Here is a 16060-nt window from a genome sequence, read left to right as displayed (position 1 = left end):
TCAAATTTCATCAGCCTCCTGAGGTTGAAGAGGCGCTGCTGTTCCTTATTCATCACGCTGTCTGTGTGGGTGAACCAATTCAGTTTGTCCGCGATGTGTACGCCGAGGAAGTTAAAACTTTCCACCTTCTCCACTACTGTCCCGTCGATGTGGATAGGGGGCTGCTCCCTCTGCTGTTTCCTGAAGTCCACGATCATCTCCTTTGTTTTGTTGACATTGAGTGTGAAGTTATTTTCCTGACACCACACTCCGAGGGCCCTCACCTCCTCCCTGTAGGCCGCCTCGTCGTTGTTGGTAATCAAGCCTACCATTGTAGTGTTGTCGGCAAACTTGATGATTAAGTTGGAGGCGTGCATGGCCATGCAGTCATGGGTGAACAGGGAGTACAGGAGAGGGCTGAGAACGCACCCTTGTGGGGCCCCACTGTTGAGGATCAGCGGGGTGGAGATGTTGTTTCCTACCCTTACCACCTGGGGGCAGCCCGTCAGGAAGTCCAGGACCCAGTTGCACAGGGCGGGGTCGAGACCCAGGGTCTCGAGCTTGATGACGAGTTTGGAGGGTACTATGGTGTTAAATGCTGAGCTGTAGTCGATGAACAGCATTCTTACATAGGTATTCCTCTTGTCCGGATGGGTTAGGGCAGTGTGCAGTGTGACTGCTATTGCTTCGTCTGTGGACCTATTGGGGCGGTAAGCAAATTGGAGTGGGTTTCCGCGGTGTCAGGTAGGGTCTAGGTGATATGGTCCTTGACTAGTCTCTCAAAGCACTTCATGATGACATAAGTGAGTACTACGGGGCGATACTCATTTAGCTCAGTTACCTTAGCTTTCTTGGGAACAGGAACAATGGTGGCCCTCTTGAAGCATGTGGGAACAGCAGACTGGGATAAGGATTGACTGAATATGTCCGTAAACACACCAGCCAGCTGGTCTGAGCATGCTCTGAGGACGCAGCTAGTGATGTCGTATGGGATGGCAGCCTTGCGAGGGTTAACACGTTTAAATGTTTTACTCATGTTGGCTGCAGTGAAGGAGAGCCCGCAGGTTTTGGTAGCGGGCCATGTAGGTGGCACTGTATTGTCCTCAAAGCGAGGAAAGAAGTTGTTTCGTTTGTCTGGGAGCAAGACATCGTGGTCCGCGACGGGGTTGGTTTTCTTTTTGTAGTCCATGATTGACTATAGACCATGCCGCATACCTCTCGTGTCTAAGCCGTTGAATTGCGACTCTACTTTGTCTCTATGCTGACGCTTAGCTTGTTTAATTGCCTTGCGGAGGGAATAGCTATATAGCACTGTTTGTATTCGGTCATGTTTCCGGTCACCTTGTCTTATATATGTATCTATTGTAATCTAATTTCAGTAGTCCTTTTATGAATTTTTTTTTCCTATCTCGCATAGCTCATCAGTACACACTTGTGGTTGAATATATATGTATCTATTGTAGGTCCTTGGATACAACAATGAATAATGTGGAGCAAATAAATACAAACAAAAGATAACTTACAATAATGAACACCTTGTGAAACAGCTGTGAAAACCAACCTGGCAATATTTAAGATTGTAATACATGAACTTTGATAGCCAGTCTCAGAAGGGGGGCTTAAAGAGAGAGACTGCAAAGTCCAGGCACTGCTGCTCTCTTTGTTTTGAGTGTTTGCAGTGCAGTGTTTTTAGTAATCTCACATATTATGTGCCTGGTATGAGAGCAAGAAAACTTTCTTAGCAGATAATGACAACAACAGTAGATGTAGATTAAGTAATGAAAAGTTGGAGGGTGGTTGGTAATGGATGACATCAGTTGGATCCACGTCTGGGTGTTGGGCAGAACCCCTAGTTCCTGGAGAACAGGAGCAGATTTAAAGGGAACAGGGTAGGAGACAAAGACGTAAACAAGCAAACACACAGGTTACACTTTACTGTGAGAAAATTGCATGGATTAGTGCAGTTATAAATGGGAGATATGTACTTTTCATCACTTTTGGAAGGTATAGCCTACCTCAAGCTGGTCCCCCACCGACTGACCTGAACTCACTGGTTCTGGTGGATGGGATACCTCCTGGGGGGCAGGTGTTGAAGATGTCCACCATCGTCTTGAAGGCGGCCTTGTTAGTCTCATCCTTGATGGGTATCATACATAACAAAAATCTGGTTTTGGTTCTAAGCACCTTTTTTAATTGGTTACAGAAGAGAAATAATAGTTAAGCACGTACTCTTCTTTTACTGAAGAGTACGTGCTTAATGGGTATTGCCTCCACCCACTTGGTAAAGTGATTGGTCGCTGTCAGACACCAGCTGTTGCCATTCCTGGATTACTTTATTCTTACCCATATCTGTGTCATACCATATGAAGATTTTCATATTTGTAAGGACACACACACACAATATAATTTTTACTTGCTGTGATCAAATAAAGCAATCATTACAAAACAACTTATTAGGGCAAAATTTTAATTTGGACACTTACAGATCATGTGCCATGGTGAAACAACTTTGATTAGCTTCAACTCCGGCGCCACAGTCTTCACCCTCTCAAACTTCTGGCAGGCTAGACAGGGTACTGAACTTTATGCAAAAAGTGACCAATTGAAACATTGTGTGCTCTCTAATATGACATTCATTGAAATCATAATATTTCATATATAATAGAATGTGATTAATAAACAGAAGGTTATTTCACTTTCCCAGCTGTACTCATCCTTGACAATTCCTCGTCAGAAGAAGCATAGGTTGATTTTGGCAATCATGCGCTTCCCTCTGAAATGGCCAGCATGCATCTCAGTCAGCATGGCCTCCTTCTCCTCCTTAGTAAAAATCACCCTCTTGTGTGACTGGCCATCCTTTCCCCGTAGGTAGATGTGATTTTTGTTGGAAGAAGAGTTGTTGAAATACTCAAGTCTAAGTACATTTGCACTGCTGTTGTTTGCTCTGTGTCTGTCTGTCTGTCTCTCACTTTCATCCTCCCTGTGTCTGTCTAGCAAAGACACCTAGTTAAGGACAGTTGTAATTACCATAATTGCTTACACCCATCCATTTGATTGATCAGGTTTAATTTATAGCTAGATACCGCAATATGACAGACATATAACTATATCAGTGGAGGCTGCTGAGTGGAGGGCAGCTCATAATAATGTCTGGAATGGAGTCAATTGTATGGCATCAACCACATGGAGACCACGCGTTTGATACCATTCCATTTAATCCATATTATGAGCCATCCTCTCCTCAGCAGCCTCTGCTCCACTGAACTAAATGTATAGTTAGTAATTAGCGAACGTTAGATTGAAAATGGTTGTTGAAAAATGGTTGTACATAGCTAAATCCGTCCAGTTATCTAATAGAAGTTAACTGTTTAAAGTTACTCTGAATTGTGAATTTCTCTGAATGTTGCGCCTCTTGTCGAGATCAGTGGTGTCATCATAGTACTTCTCCTGGTTAGAAAGATAAAAGAAAATCTCCTCGAGGGATGCCATTAAAGTGCAAGCTAACGTTACATACAAACAGAAAGCTGCAATTAACAGTTACAGTAGCTTGCTTGCTAGCTAGCTAACGTTAGCTAAATAAAACTGTCAGGCTAGCCAGCTGGTTACTGTAGCTGGCTAGCTGACTAGGCAGGCTGAGGTATATAAATACAGTAACGTCAATCTAAAAACATCTTAAATGATTTATTCCTATTTGTACTTGTATAATGACAAATATACGGTAAAGAAAGTGTTCTCTTTCCAGTCTTTTCGGTCCTCTGAAGCAGCAGGTAGTCAGCAGGTTGTCATCGTTAAAAACACCGTCCTTGGAGAGAAATTCTGAGGTAATAATTTTGCGCGGACTGAGCGAGCGATTTTGTTGTGAAATAGAACTAGAACTGCCTGCATCCTCCTTCCTTTGCGACCAATACGAGGTAAAATAGAGCCAAGGAACCAGCATAGCAACGGACGCTTTGGTTCATTACGTATCCGGTCAGAATGTAGCAAGTTCTCGCAACAGCCCTAGCAACAGAAGCTAGAACTCATCGAATCCCATTGTGACGTTGAGGGGGACACTATTTGGCATGATAAGCCCCCGTCCCCAGTGAAAGTACATTATATTATATAGCCTGTGTATGTTACACAAATTCACAATGGGATTCACAATGGAAAAACCATTCAATCGAAAAAAATGATTTAATTATTACTCACAAAATTTCCAAAGCGCAGCGTGGTAAGTGTTCATAATTTTTATTAAATGAAGCACTGACCACTGAATCAATACAAAAATAACAAAATTAACAAAACGAAACAGTCCTGTCTGGTGACATACACACGTAACACAAAGACAGAAAATAAACACCCACAAAACACAGGTGTAAAAAGGCTACCTAAGTATGATTCTCAATCAGGGACAACAATTGACAGCTGCCTCTCATTGAGAACCATGCTAGGCCGAACTCAAAAACCAACATAGACTGCCCACCCCGGCTCTTAGCCCGCCCACGTGGCCTCTTTAGAGCGGCGATTCTCGCCGCCGACCTTGGACTGGGGACCATATAATATATAAAAAATAAACAGACATTGAATCCCTTTGAGCATGGTGCAATTGTTATTTACACTTTGGCTGGTGTATCAATACATCCTGTTACTACAAGTATAGAGGCACCCTTCGTAACTCAGTTGCCGGAGAAGAAGGAAACCACTCAAGGATTTCACCATGAGGCCAATGGTGATTTTAAAACAGTTACAGAGTTTAATGGCAGTGATAGGAGATAGGTGAGGATGGATCAACAACATTGTAGTTATTCCACAATACTAACATAAATGACAGAGTGAAAAGAAGGAAGCCTGTAAGAATCGACACTGGAGACGAGAAGCAGGTACAGGGAGTGGACATTTAATAACCACTGATACGAACAGAATACGGACAACATCTGGACAGGGGAAACAAAAACAACAATAATGCTGACACGGGGATGAAACAGAGGAAACAGACAGATATAGGGTAGGCAATCAAAACGTGAAGGAATCCAGGTGAGTCCAATGAGCGCTGATGCGCGTAATGATGGTGACTGGTGTGCGCCCTCGAGCGCCAAAGAGGGAGAGCGGAGCAGGCGTGACAGTACTCCCCCCTAGTCTTGGTGGTTCCAAACTTCTTCCATTTTAGAATGATGGTGTCCACTGTGTTCTTGGGGACCGTCAATGCTGCAGACATTTTTTGGTACCCTTCCCCAGATCTGTGCCTTGACACAATCCTGTCTCGGAGCACTATGGACAATTCCTGCGACCTCATGGCATGGTCTTTGCTCTGACATGTACTGTACACTGTGGGACCTTATACAGACAGGTGTGTGCCTTTCCAAATCATGTTCAATCAATTGAATTTACCACAGATGAAACATCTCAAGGACGATCAATGGAAACAAAGATGCACCTGCTCTCAATTTCGAGTCTCATAGCAAAGGGTCTGAATACTTATGTAAACAAGGTATTTCAGTTTTTTATTTTTAATACATTTACAAAAAAAGTGTTTTTGCTTTGTCATTATGGGATATTGTGTGTAGATTGATGAGGGGAAAAATAATTGCATGTTTTTTTAAATAAATTGGTAATGTAACAAAATGTGGAAAAAGTGAAGGGGTCTAAATTCTGTCTCAGAAATGTATTGTTTGTTTATATGGGAACCACTGATAAATTGATAAACATTCTCTTTGATTTTCCGTGAATGGGTGTGCGTTTCTGCATGTACTGTAAAAGTGTTGCATTCGCCCCTTTCCCTGCCCCAACTTGAGCTCTAACCAGGGACCCTCTGATAGTATGGGTATGAATAGTCTGTGCTCATGACTGTTTGTGAGTTTATTTGTGTGTAAAATTAAGATTCGGGCATTGTTGTGTGTGTGCGTGCGTCCGTGCATTGCTATATGTGTGAACGTCCACAGTACAGCATATACTGTACATGGTTCTCTCATTTATATACTTTATCTGTCTGTGATTATGTGTTCCAGTCTGGAGATGATGGGTCACCCAGAGCTATTATTATAGTTATTAAAGATGAACAAGGTTGTGTTGTGCAGATAGACCAGTTTACACTCTCACCCTTCCATCAGCCAACATTACAGAATGGCTGCACAAGGCTCTGAAGAATAACAAGACTGACAGGCAGAAAGATACAGCGCCAGAGGCTGATTAAGATGGGTTCCACCAGACAACCATCACAGCCATAATCTTCCATGTATCATATACAGTGGGGCAAAAAAGTATTTAGTCAGCCATCAATTGTGCAAGATCTCCCACTTAAAAAGATGAGAGAGGCCTGTAATTTTCATCATAGGTACACTTCAACTCTGACAGACAAAATTAGAAGAAAAAAAATCCAGAAAATCACATTGCAGTATTTGGTCACCTACAAACAAGCAAGATTTCTGGCTCTCACAGACCTGTAACTTCTTCTTTAAGAGGCTCCTCTGTCCTCCACTCGTTACCTGTATTAATGGCACCTGTTTGAACTTGTTATCAGTACAAAAGACACCTGTCCACAACCTCAAACAGTCACACTCCAAACTCCACTATGGCCAAGACCAAAGAGCTGTCAAAGGACACCAGAAACAAAATTGGAGACCTGCACCAGGCTGGGAAGACTGAATCTGCAATAGGTAAGCAGCTTGGTTTGAAGAAATCAACTGTGGGAGCAATTATTAGGAAATGGAAGACATACAAGACCACTGATACTCTCCCTTGTTCTGGGGCTCCACGCAAGATGTTCCATTTCACTTTAGCCATTGTTGTGGCCTCAATTTCACTCTGGCCTCAAATAGGCTATTTCATGTGGTGGTGGGGTGGAGCAGCAGCTGGTAGACCGTGCTCCCTCTAATGTAAACTGATTGGAGGAAGCATGGTGGCTGTGTTGAGATGTATGGGTTTGCATTCTACACCATACCATTTATATTTATATTTATTTATTTATTATTTATATATATATTTTTATTTTATATATTTATATATATTATTTATATATATATATACACACACACAGTGGGGCAAAACAGTATTTAGTCAGCCACCAATTGTGCAAGTTCTCCCACTTAAAAAGATGAGAGGCCTGTAATTTTCATCATCGGTACACTTCAACTATGACAGACAAAATGAGAAAAATAAATCCAGAAAATCACATTGTAGGATTTTTAATGAATTTATTTGCAAATTATGGTGTAAAATAAGTATTATTAGTAGATTTGGATAGAAAACACTCTGAAGTTTCTAAAACTGATTGAATGATGTCTGTGAGTATAACTCATTTGGCAGGCAAAAACCTGAGTAAAAATCTAACCAGGAAATGGGAAGTCTGAGGTTTGTAGTTTTTCAACTCATTCCTTATCGAGAATACAGTGTCTATGGGGTCATATTGCAATTCCTAAGGCTTCCACTAGATGTCAACAGTCTTTAGAACCTTGTTTGATGCTTCTACTATGAAGTGAGGGCGAATGAGAGGGGAATGAGTCAGGACTCTGGCAGAGTTCCATGAGCTGACCATGCATGGTCATGTGAAAGTTAGCCTGTTCTCCATTGCATTTCTACAGACAAAGGAATTCTCCGGTTGGAACATTATTGAAGATTTATGTTAAAAACACCCTAAAGATTGATTCTATACTTTGTTTGACATGTTTCTACAAACTGTAACGTAACTTTTTGACTTTGTCTGCTCGCGCGTCATGAATTTGGATTGTGTACTGAAGTATTTCTGTAAATTGATATGGCTCTCTGCAAAATCACCGAATGTTTTGGAACTACTGAACATAACACGCCAATGTAAACTCAGATTTAACTCAGAAAACATACATGTATTGTGTAACATGAAGTCCTATGAGTGTCATCTGATGAAGATCAAAGGTTAGTGATTAATTATATCTATATTTCTGCTTTTTGTGACTCCTCTCTTTGGCTGGAAAAATGGCAGTTTTTTTCTGTGACTAGGTGCTTACCTAACATAATCGTTTGTGGTGCTTTCGCTGTAAAGCCGTTTTGAAATCAGACACTGTGGCTGGATTAACAAGAATTTTATCTTTAAAATGGTGTAAAATAATTGTATGCTTGAGGAATTTTAATTATGAGATTTTTGTTGTTTTGAATTTGGAGCCCTGCACTTTCACTGGCTGTTGGCGGGGTGGGACGCTACCGTCCCACATATCCCAGAGAGGTTTTAACAGAGAGCAGCAGCAGGGTAAAAAAGGGGGGGGGGGGCAATGCAAGTAGTCTTGGTAGCCATTTGATTTGATGTTCAGAAGGCTTGGGGGTAGAAGCTGTTCAGAAGCCTCTTGGACCTAGACTTGTCACTCCGGTACCGCTTGCCGAGCGGTAGCAGAGAGAACAGTCTGTGACTAGGGTGGCTGGAGTCTTTGACAATTTTTAGGGACTTCCTCTGACACCGCCTGGTATAGAGGTCCTGGATGGCAGGAAGCTTGGCCCCAGTGATGTACTGGGTCGTACGCACTACCCTCTGAAGTGCGGCTGGAGGCCGAGCAGTTGCCATACCAGGCAGTGATGCAACCAGTCAGGATGCTCTTGATGGTGCAGCTGTAGGACCTTCACAACATTCTTGGTGTGCTTTTACCATGTTAGTTTGTTGGTGATGTGGACACCAAGGAACTTGAAGCTCTCAACCTGCTCCACTTCAGCCCCGTCGATGAGAATGGGGGCGTGCTCTGTCCTTTTTTTCCTGTAGTCCACAATCATCTCTTTTGTCTTGATCAAGTTGAGGAAGAGGTTGTTGTCCTGGCTTCACACGGCCAGGTCTCTGACCTCCTCCCTATATGCTGTCTCGTCGTTGTTGGTGATCACTGTTATCAGAACCAAGGTAAGACCCAGATGCAGACTGTCTAAGTAATAATGTTTATTGTTGTCACGCCCTGACCATAGAGAGCCTTGTTTATTCTCTATTTTGGTTAGGTCGGGGTGTGACTTGGGGGGTGTTCTTATCTAGGGTGTTCATTTCTATGTTGGCCTGGTATGGTTCCCAATCAGAGGCAGCTGTTTATCGTTGTCTCTGATTGGGGATCATATTTAGGCAGCCATTTCCCCACGGTGCTTTGTGGGATCTTGTTTTTGTGTAGCTGCCTGTGAGCACTGCATGAGCTTCACGTGTCATGTATTCTTTATTGTTTTTTTGTTCGGTTCACTTAAATAAAAAGATGTCGAACCGATATCACGCTGCGCTTTGGTCTGAGTATGCTTACAACGACGATCGTGACACAAGATCCCACCACAACAGGACCAAGCAGCGTGCCCAGGTGGAGAAGGTATCCTGGGCTTGGGAGGAAATCATCTCAGGACACGCAAGCCTTCCTTGGAAGCAGACGCAGGGAGAGAAGGGAGGACAGCGACGACACCGGGGCTCGCGGCCACAGAGAAGACCCAAAAGACAGCCCAAAAGACAGCCCGGGGGGTAAGCACACGGGGTGGGCGCCGGAGCTAGCGGTCGAGCAGCGGAGAGGGCCAGAGCCTGTGTGGGAGTCGATAGAGGAAGGTAATGAGAGATACCGGAGAGAGGTTTTGGCAAGGAGTATGCTGCAGCGCAGGCGAGCTGAAGAGTGTCTTCTCAGCCAGGCAACATCTGTGCCAGCTCCACGCACCACGTCTCCAGTACGCCATCACAGCCCAGTACGTCCTGTGCTAGCTCCCCACACTCACCGTGCGAAGGTTGTCATCTGTTCGGTACCAGTTGTTCCGGTTTCACGCACCAGGTCTCCAGTACGTCTGCTCAGTCCGGTATTTCCTGTGCCTGCTCATTGCACTTGCCCTGAAGTGTGTGTCACCAGTCCGGTACCACCAGTGCCCCCCCTCGCACCAGGCTTCCGGCAAAGGTCCCCAGTCCAGAGCTTCCGGCGACGATCCACGGTCCGGAACCTCCTGCGACGGTCCACGGTCCGGAACCTCCTGCGACGGTCCAGAACCTCCTGCGACGGTCCACGGTCCGGAACCTCCTGCGACGGTCCACGGTCCGGAACCTCCAGCTCCAGGGCAGGAGCCTTCCTCTGCACCGATGTCCAGTCCAGGCACAGTGTTCAGTCCTGCTCCTAGACCAGTCCGGTACCACCTGTGCCGGCTCCACGCACCAGGCTTCCGGCAAAGGTCCCCAGTACGGAGCTTCCGGCGACGGTTCACAGTCCGGAGCTTCCAGCGACGATCCACAGTCCGGAGCTTCCAGCGACGATCCACAGTCCGGAGCTTCTTGAGACGGTCCACGTTCCGGAACCTCCTGCGACAGTCCACGTTCCAGAAACTCCAGCTCCAGGGCAGGAACCTTCCTCTGTACGATGTCCAGTCCAGACCCGCACCGGACCCGCCACTGACACTAGTCAACCCCCTACCCTCCCTAGTTGGTTTCAGGTTTTGCGGCCGGAGTCCGCACCTTTGGGGGGTACTGTCATGCCCTGACCATAGAGAGAGCCTTGTTTATTCTCTATTTTGGTTAGGTCGGGTGTGACTCGGGGGGGTGTTCTTATCTAGGGTGTTTATTCCTATGTTGGCCTGGTATGGTTCCCAATCAGAAGCAGCTGTTTATTATTGTCTCTGATTGGGGATCATATTTAGGCAGCCATTTCCCCACGGTGCTTTGTGGGATCTTGTTTTTGTATAGCTGCCTGTGAGCACTGCATGAGCTTCACGTGTCGTGTACTTTATTGTTTTTTTGTTCGGTTCACTTAAATAAAAAAGATGTCGAAAAAAAAGATGTTGAGTATGCTTACAACGACGATCGTGACAATTGTAGCAACAGGGGCAGGCAAAGACAGGTCAAGGTAGGCAGGGGTTGATAATCCAGAGATTGGCAGGAAGGCTCGGGGTCAGGGACAGGCAGAGTGGTCAGACAGGCGGGCGGGCTCAGTCAGGACAAGCAAGGGTCAAAACAGGGAGGACAAGAAGAGAGAGACTGGGAAAAAGCAGGAGCTGAGACGCAAAACCCTAGTTGACTCTAACAAACAAGACGCACTGTCAACAGGCAAACAGAAAACACAGGTATAAATACACAGGGGAAGATGGGCGACACCTGGAGGGGGGTGGAGACAATCACAAGGACAGGTGAAACAGATCAGGGAGTGACAATTGCTGTCTCATCGGCAAACACAGCCTGGCTGTGCAGTCATGAGTGAACAAGGGAGTACAGGAGGGGACTGAGCACGCACCCCTGAGGGGCCCGTGTGTTAAGGATCAGCATGGCGGATATGTTGTTACCTACCCTTTCCACCTGGGGATGGCCCGTCAGGATGTCCAGGATCCATTTGCAGAGGGAGGTGTTTAAGTCCTTGGGTCCTTAGCTTCAGTTAGTGCTGAACACGGCTGCTAAAATCTTGACAAGAACCCCACAATTTGATCATATTTCTCCAGTGCTAGGCTCTCTACACTGGCTTCCTGTTAAGGCTAGGGCTGATTTCAAGGTTTTACTGCTAACCTACAAAGCATTACATGGGCTTGCTCCTAACTATCTTTCCGATTTGGCCCTGCCGTACATACAGTTGAAGTCGGAACTTTACATACACTTAAGTTGGAGTCATTAAAACTTGTTTTTCTACCACTCCACAAATTTCTTGTTACCAAGCTATTGTTTTGGCAAGTCAGTTATGACATCTAAGTAAAACAAGTATTTTTTCCAACAATTGTATGCATACAGATTATTTCACTTAACTCACTGTATCACAATTCCAGTGGGTCAGTTTATATACAGTAAGTTGACTGTGCCTTTAAACAGCTTGGAATATTACAGAAAATGATGTAATGGCTTTAGAAGCTTCTGATAGGCTAATTTACATCATTTGAGTCAATTGAAGGTTTACATCAAATCAAATTTTATTTGTCACATACACATTAGCAGATGTTAATGCGAGTGTAGCGAAATGCTTGTGCTTCTAGTTCCGACAATGCAGTAATAACCAACGAGTGATCTAACCTAACAATTCCACAAGTACTACCTTATACACACAAGTGTAAAGGGATAAAGAATATGAAAAGATATATGAATGAGTGATGGTACAGAACGGCATAGGCAAGATGCAGTAGATGGTATAGAGTACAGTATATACATATGAGATGAGTAATGTAGGGTATATAAACATAAAGTGGCATAGTTTAAAGTGGCTAGTGATACATGTATTACATAAAAAGATGGCAAGATGCAGCAAGATGCAGCAGTTTAAATGAGTACAGTATATACATATACATATGAGATAAATAATGTAGGGTATGTAAACATTATATTAAGTGGCATTGTTTAAAGTGGCTAGTGATACATTTTTACATAAATTTCCATCAATTCCCTTATTAAAGTGGCTGGAGTTGAGTCAGTATGTTGGCAGCAGCCACTCAATTTTAGTGGTGGCTGTTTAACAGTCTGATGGCCTTGAGATAGAAGCTGTTTTTCAGTCTCTCGGTCCCTGCTTCGATGCACCTGTACTGACCTCGCCTTCTGGATGATAGCGGGGTGAACAGGCAGTGGGTCGGGTGGTTGTTGTCCTTAATGATCTTTATGGGGGTGGCAGGGTAGCCTAGTGGTTAGAGTGTTGGACTAGTAACCAGAAGGTTGCAAGTTCAAACCCCCGAGCTGACAGGGTACAAATCTGTCGTTCTGCCTCTGAACAGGCAGTTAACCCACTGTTCCTAGGCCGTCATTGAAAATAAGAATTTGTTCTTAACTGACTTGCCTGGTTAAATAAATAAAAAATAAAAATATGGCCTTCCTGTGACATCGGGTGGTGTAGGTGTCCTGGAGTGCCGGTAGTTTGCCCCCGGTGATTTGATTTTGATGTATTTCAAGGCCTACCTTCAAACTCAGTAACTCTTTGATTGAAATCATGGGAAAATCAAAACAAATCAGCCATGACCTCAGAAAAGAAATTGTAGACCTTAACAAGTCCGGTTCATCCTTGGGATCAATTTCCAAACGCCTGAAGGTACAATGTCCATCTGTGCAAACAATAGTGCGCAAGTATAGACACCACGGGACCACACAGCCATCATACCGCTCAGGAAGGAGACGCGTTCTGTCTCCTAGAGATGAACGTACTTTGGTGCGAAAAGTGCAAATCAATCCCAGAACATCAGCAAAGGACCTTGTGAAGATGCTGGAGGAAACAGGTACAAAAGTATCTATATCCACAGTAAAACAAGTTCTATATTGAAATAACCTGAAAACCACTCAGCAAGGAAGAAGCCACTGCTCCAAAACCGCCATTAAAAAAAGCCAGACTACAATGACCCCAAGCATACTTCCAAAGTTGTGGCAAAATGGTTTAAGGACAACAAAGTCAATGTATTGGAGTGGCCTTCATAAAGCCCTGACCTCAATCCTATAGAAAACTTGTGGGCAGAACTGAAAATGTGTGTGCAAGCAAGGAGGCCTACAAACCTGACTCAGTTACACCAGCTCTGTCAGGAGGAATTCACCCAATTTGTTGTGGAAGGCTACCCAAAACATTTGACCCAGGTTAAACAATTTAAAGGCAATGCTACCAAATACTAATTGAGTGTATTTTGTAACCCAATGGGAATGTGATGAAATAAATAAAATCTGAAAAAAATAATTCTCTCTACTGATCCTAACTGACCTAAAAGACAGGGAATTTTTACTTGGATTAAATGTCAGGAATTGTGAAACACCTTAGCCAAATACATTTATACTCAGTTTATGTAAACCTCCGACTTCAACTGTACCTACACGTACGCTACGGTCACAAGATGCAGGCCTCCTTACTGTCCCTAGAACTTCTAAGCAAACAGCTGGAGGCAGGGCTTTTTCCTATAGAGCTCCATTTTTATGAAATGGTCTGCCTATCTACGTGAGAGAAGCAGACTCGGTCTCGACCTTTAAGTATTTATTGAAGACTCATCTCTTCAGTAGGTCCTATGATTGAGTGTAATTTGGCCCAGGAGTGTGAAGGTGAACGGAAAGGCACTGTAGCAAAGAACCGCCCTTGCTGTCTCTGCCTGGCTGGTTCCCCTCTCTCATCTGGGATTCTCTGCCTCAAACCCTATTACGGGGGATGAGTCACTGGCTTACTGGTGCTCTTCCATGCCGTCCCTAGGAGGGGTGCGTCACTTGAGTGGGTTGAGTCACTGACGGGATCTTCCTGTCCGGGTTCGTGCCGTGGCGGAGATCTTTGTGGGCTATACTCGGCCTTGTCTCAGGATAGTAAGTTGGTGGTTGAAGATATCCCTCTAGTGGTGTGGGGGCTGTGCTTTGGTAAAGTGGGTGGGGTTATATCCTGCCTGTTGGGCCCTGTCCAGGGGTATCGTCGGATGGGGCCACAGTCTCGACCCCTCCTGTCTCAGCCTCCAGTATTTCTGCTGCAATAGTTTGTGTCGGGGGGCTATGGTCAGTCTGTTATATCTGGAGTTTTTTTCTTTCCGGTGTCCTGTGTGAATTTAAGCTCTCTCTCTCTCTCTCTCTCTCAGGACCTGAGCCCTAGGACCATGCCTCAGGACTACCTGGCCTGATGACTCCTTGCTGTCCTCAGTCCACCTGGTTGTGCTGCTGCTCCAGTTTCTGCCTGCGGTTATGGAACCCTGACCTGTTCACCGGACATAGTACCTTGTCCCAGACCTGCTGTTTTCAACTCTCTAGAGACAGAAGGTGTGGTAGAGATACTCTGAATAATCGGCTATGAAAAGCCAACTGACATTTACTCCTGAGGTGCTGACCTGTTGCACCCTATACAACCCCTGTGATTATTACTATTATCTGACCCTGCTGGTCATCTATGAACATTTGAACATCTTGCCCATGTTCTGTTAAAATCTCTACCCAGCACAGCCAGGAGAGGACTGGCCACCCCTCATAGCCTGGTTCCTCTCTAGGTTTCTTCCTAGGTTTTGGCCTTTCTAGGGAGTTTTTCCTGGCCACCGTGCTTCTACACCTGCATTGCTTGCTGTTTGGGGTTTTAGGCTGGGTTTCTGTACAGCACTTTGTGACATCAGCTGATGTAAGAAGGGCTTTAAAACATACATTTGATTGATTGATTGATAGTGATGAGCTTTGAGGGAACTATGGTGTTGAAACGCTGAGCTGTAGTCAATGAATAGTATTCTCACATAGGTGTTCCTTTTGTCCAGGTGTGAGAGGGCAGTGTGGAGTGCAATAGAGATTGCATCATCTGTGGATCTGTTGTGGTGGTATGCAAATTGGAGTGGGTTTAGAGTTTAGGATAATGGTGATGATGTAAGCCATGACCAGCCTTTCAAAAACACAGACATGAGTGCTACGGGTCGGTAGTCATTTAGGCAGGTTACCTTAGTTTACTTTGGCAAAAGGACTATGGTGCAATGCTTGAAACTAGTTGGTATTGCAGACTCAGACAGGGAGAGGTTGTCCCTGTCAGTGAAGACGCTTGCCAGTTGGTCAGCGCGTGCTCGGGTACACATCCTGGTAATCCGTCTGGCCCTGTGGCCTTGTGAATGTTGACCTGTTTAAAGGTCTTTGTTGCAGGAATTAAATTCCTCTGTTTTAATACCCAATTAAAATTAAACACTCTGTCAATTCATAAGAATTTGTATGACTCCTATTTGTATCAATTGGACAGAGCCCAGTCTTAAAGTCAATCAGCAGCGTTTATTCACAAGAGTACTGCTCATGATACATTTTACCACAGATTATAAACTGCGTGTTCTAAATGTTCCATCTCTTCTTGACACTGGTAGAAAGGCTGTATAGTTCTCAAGCCTTCCCACATCAGTCTAGAGGCAAGGCCAGCCTGTGTAGATAAGCATTCTAGCCAGTCGGGTAATAGAGTTCATTCATTTCTACCAAGGAACAGACAGTCATTGTTCTAATTCTTGATTATATTTACACACATTATATTCAGTACTAGGATTAAAAGAAAATTCATACATATACAGTAACATAATAGTATTCTGATTAGTACATATACAGTAACATAATAGTATTCTGATTAGTCAGTCCTGATTGAAATGTATACATAGTCATTATTGATAAAAATTCCCTTAACAGTCTTACTCACATCGGCTGCGGAGAACGCGATCACACAGTCGTCTGGAACAGCTGGTGCTCTCATGCATGTTTCAGTGTTACTTGCCTCGAAGCAAGCATATAAATAATTTA

The 16060-nt window shown here is 44.3% G+C and overlaps 1 long non-coding RNA gene across 1 annotated transcript; it reads right to left on the bottom strand.

The window, feature by feature from the left end:
* Positions 1-1072: 1072 nt before the first annotated feature.
* Positions 1073-3941, bottom strand: LOC112229299. Its single transcript, XR_002950164.2, has 3 exons — positions 2463-3941; positions 1995-2115; positions 1073-1835 (listed from the first exon to the last, which is right to left on the bottom strand). It is a non-coding gene; the product is annotated as an uncharacterized LOC112229299 (long non-coding RNA).
* Between the last annotated feature and the right edge of the window lie 12119 nt (positions 3942-16060).

The sequence above is a fragment of the Oncorhynchus tshawytscha genome, linkage group LG31 (assembly GCF_018296145.1).
Source record: "Oncorhynchus tshawytscha isolate Ot180627B linkage group LG31, Otsh_v2.0, whole genome shotgun sequence".
NCBI lineage: Eukaryota > Metazoa > Chordata > Actinopteri > Salmoniformes > Salmonidae > Oncorhynchus > Oncorhynchus tshawytscha.
This window is presented reverse-complemented; position numbering and strand designations above follow the sequence as displayed.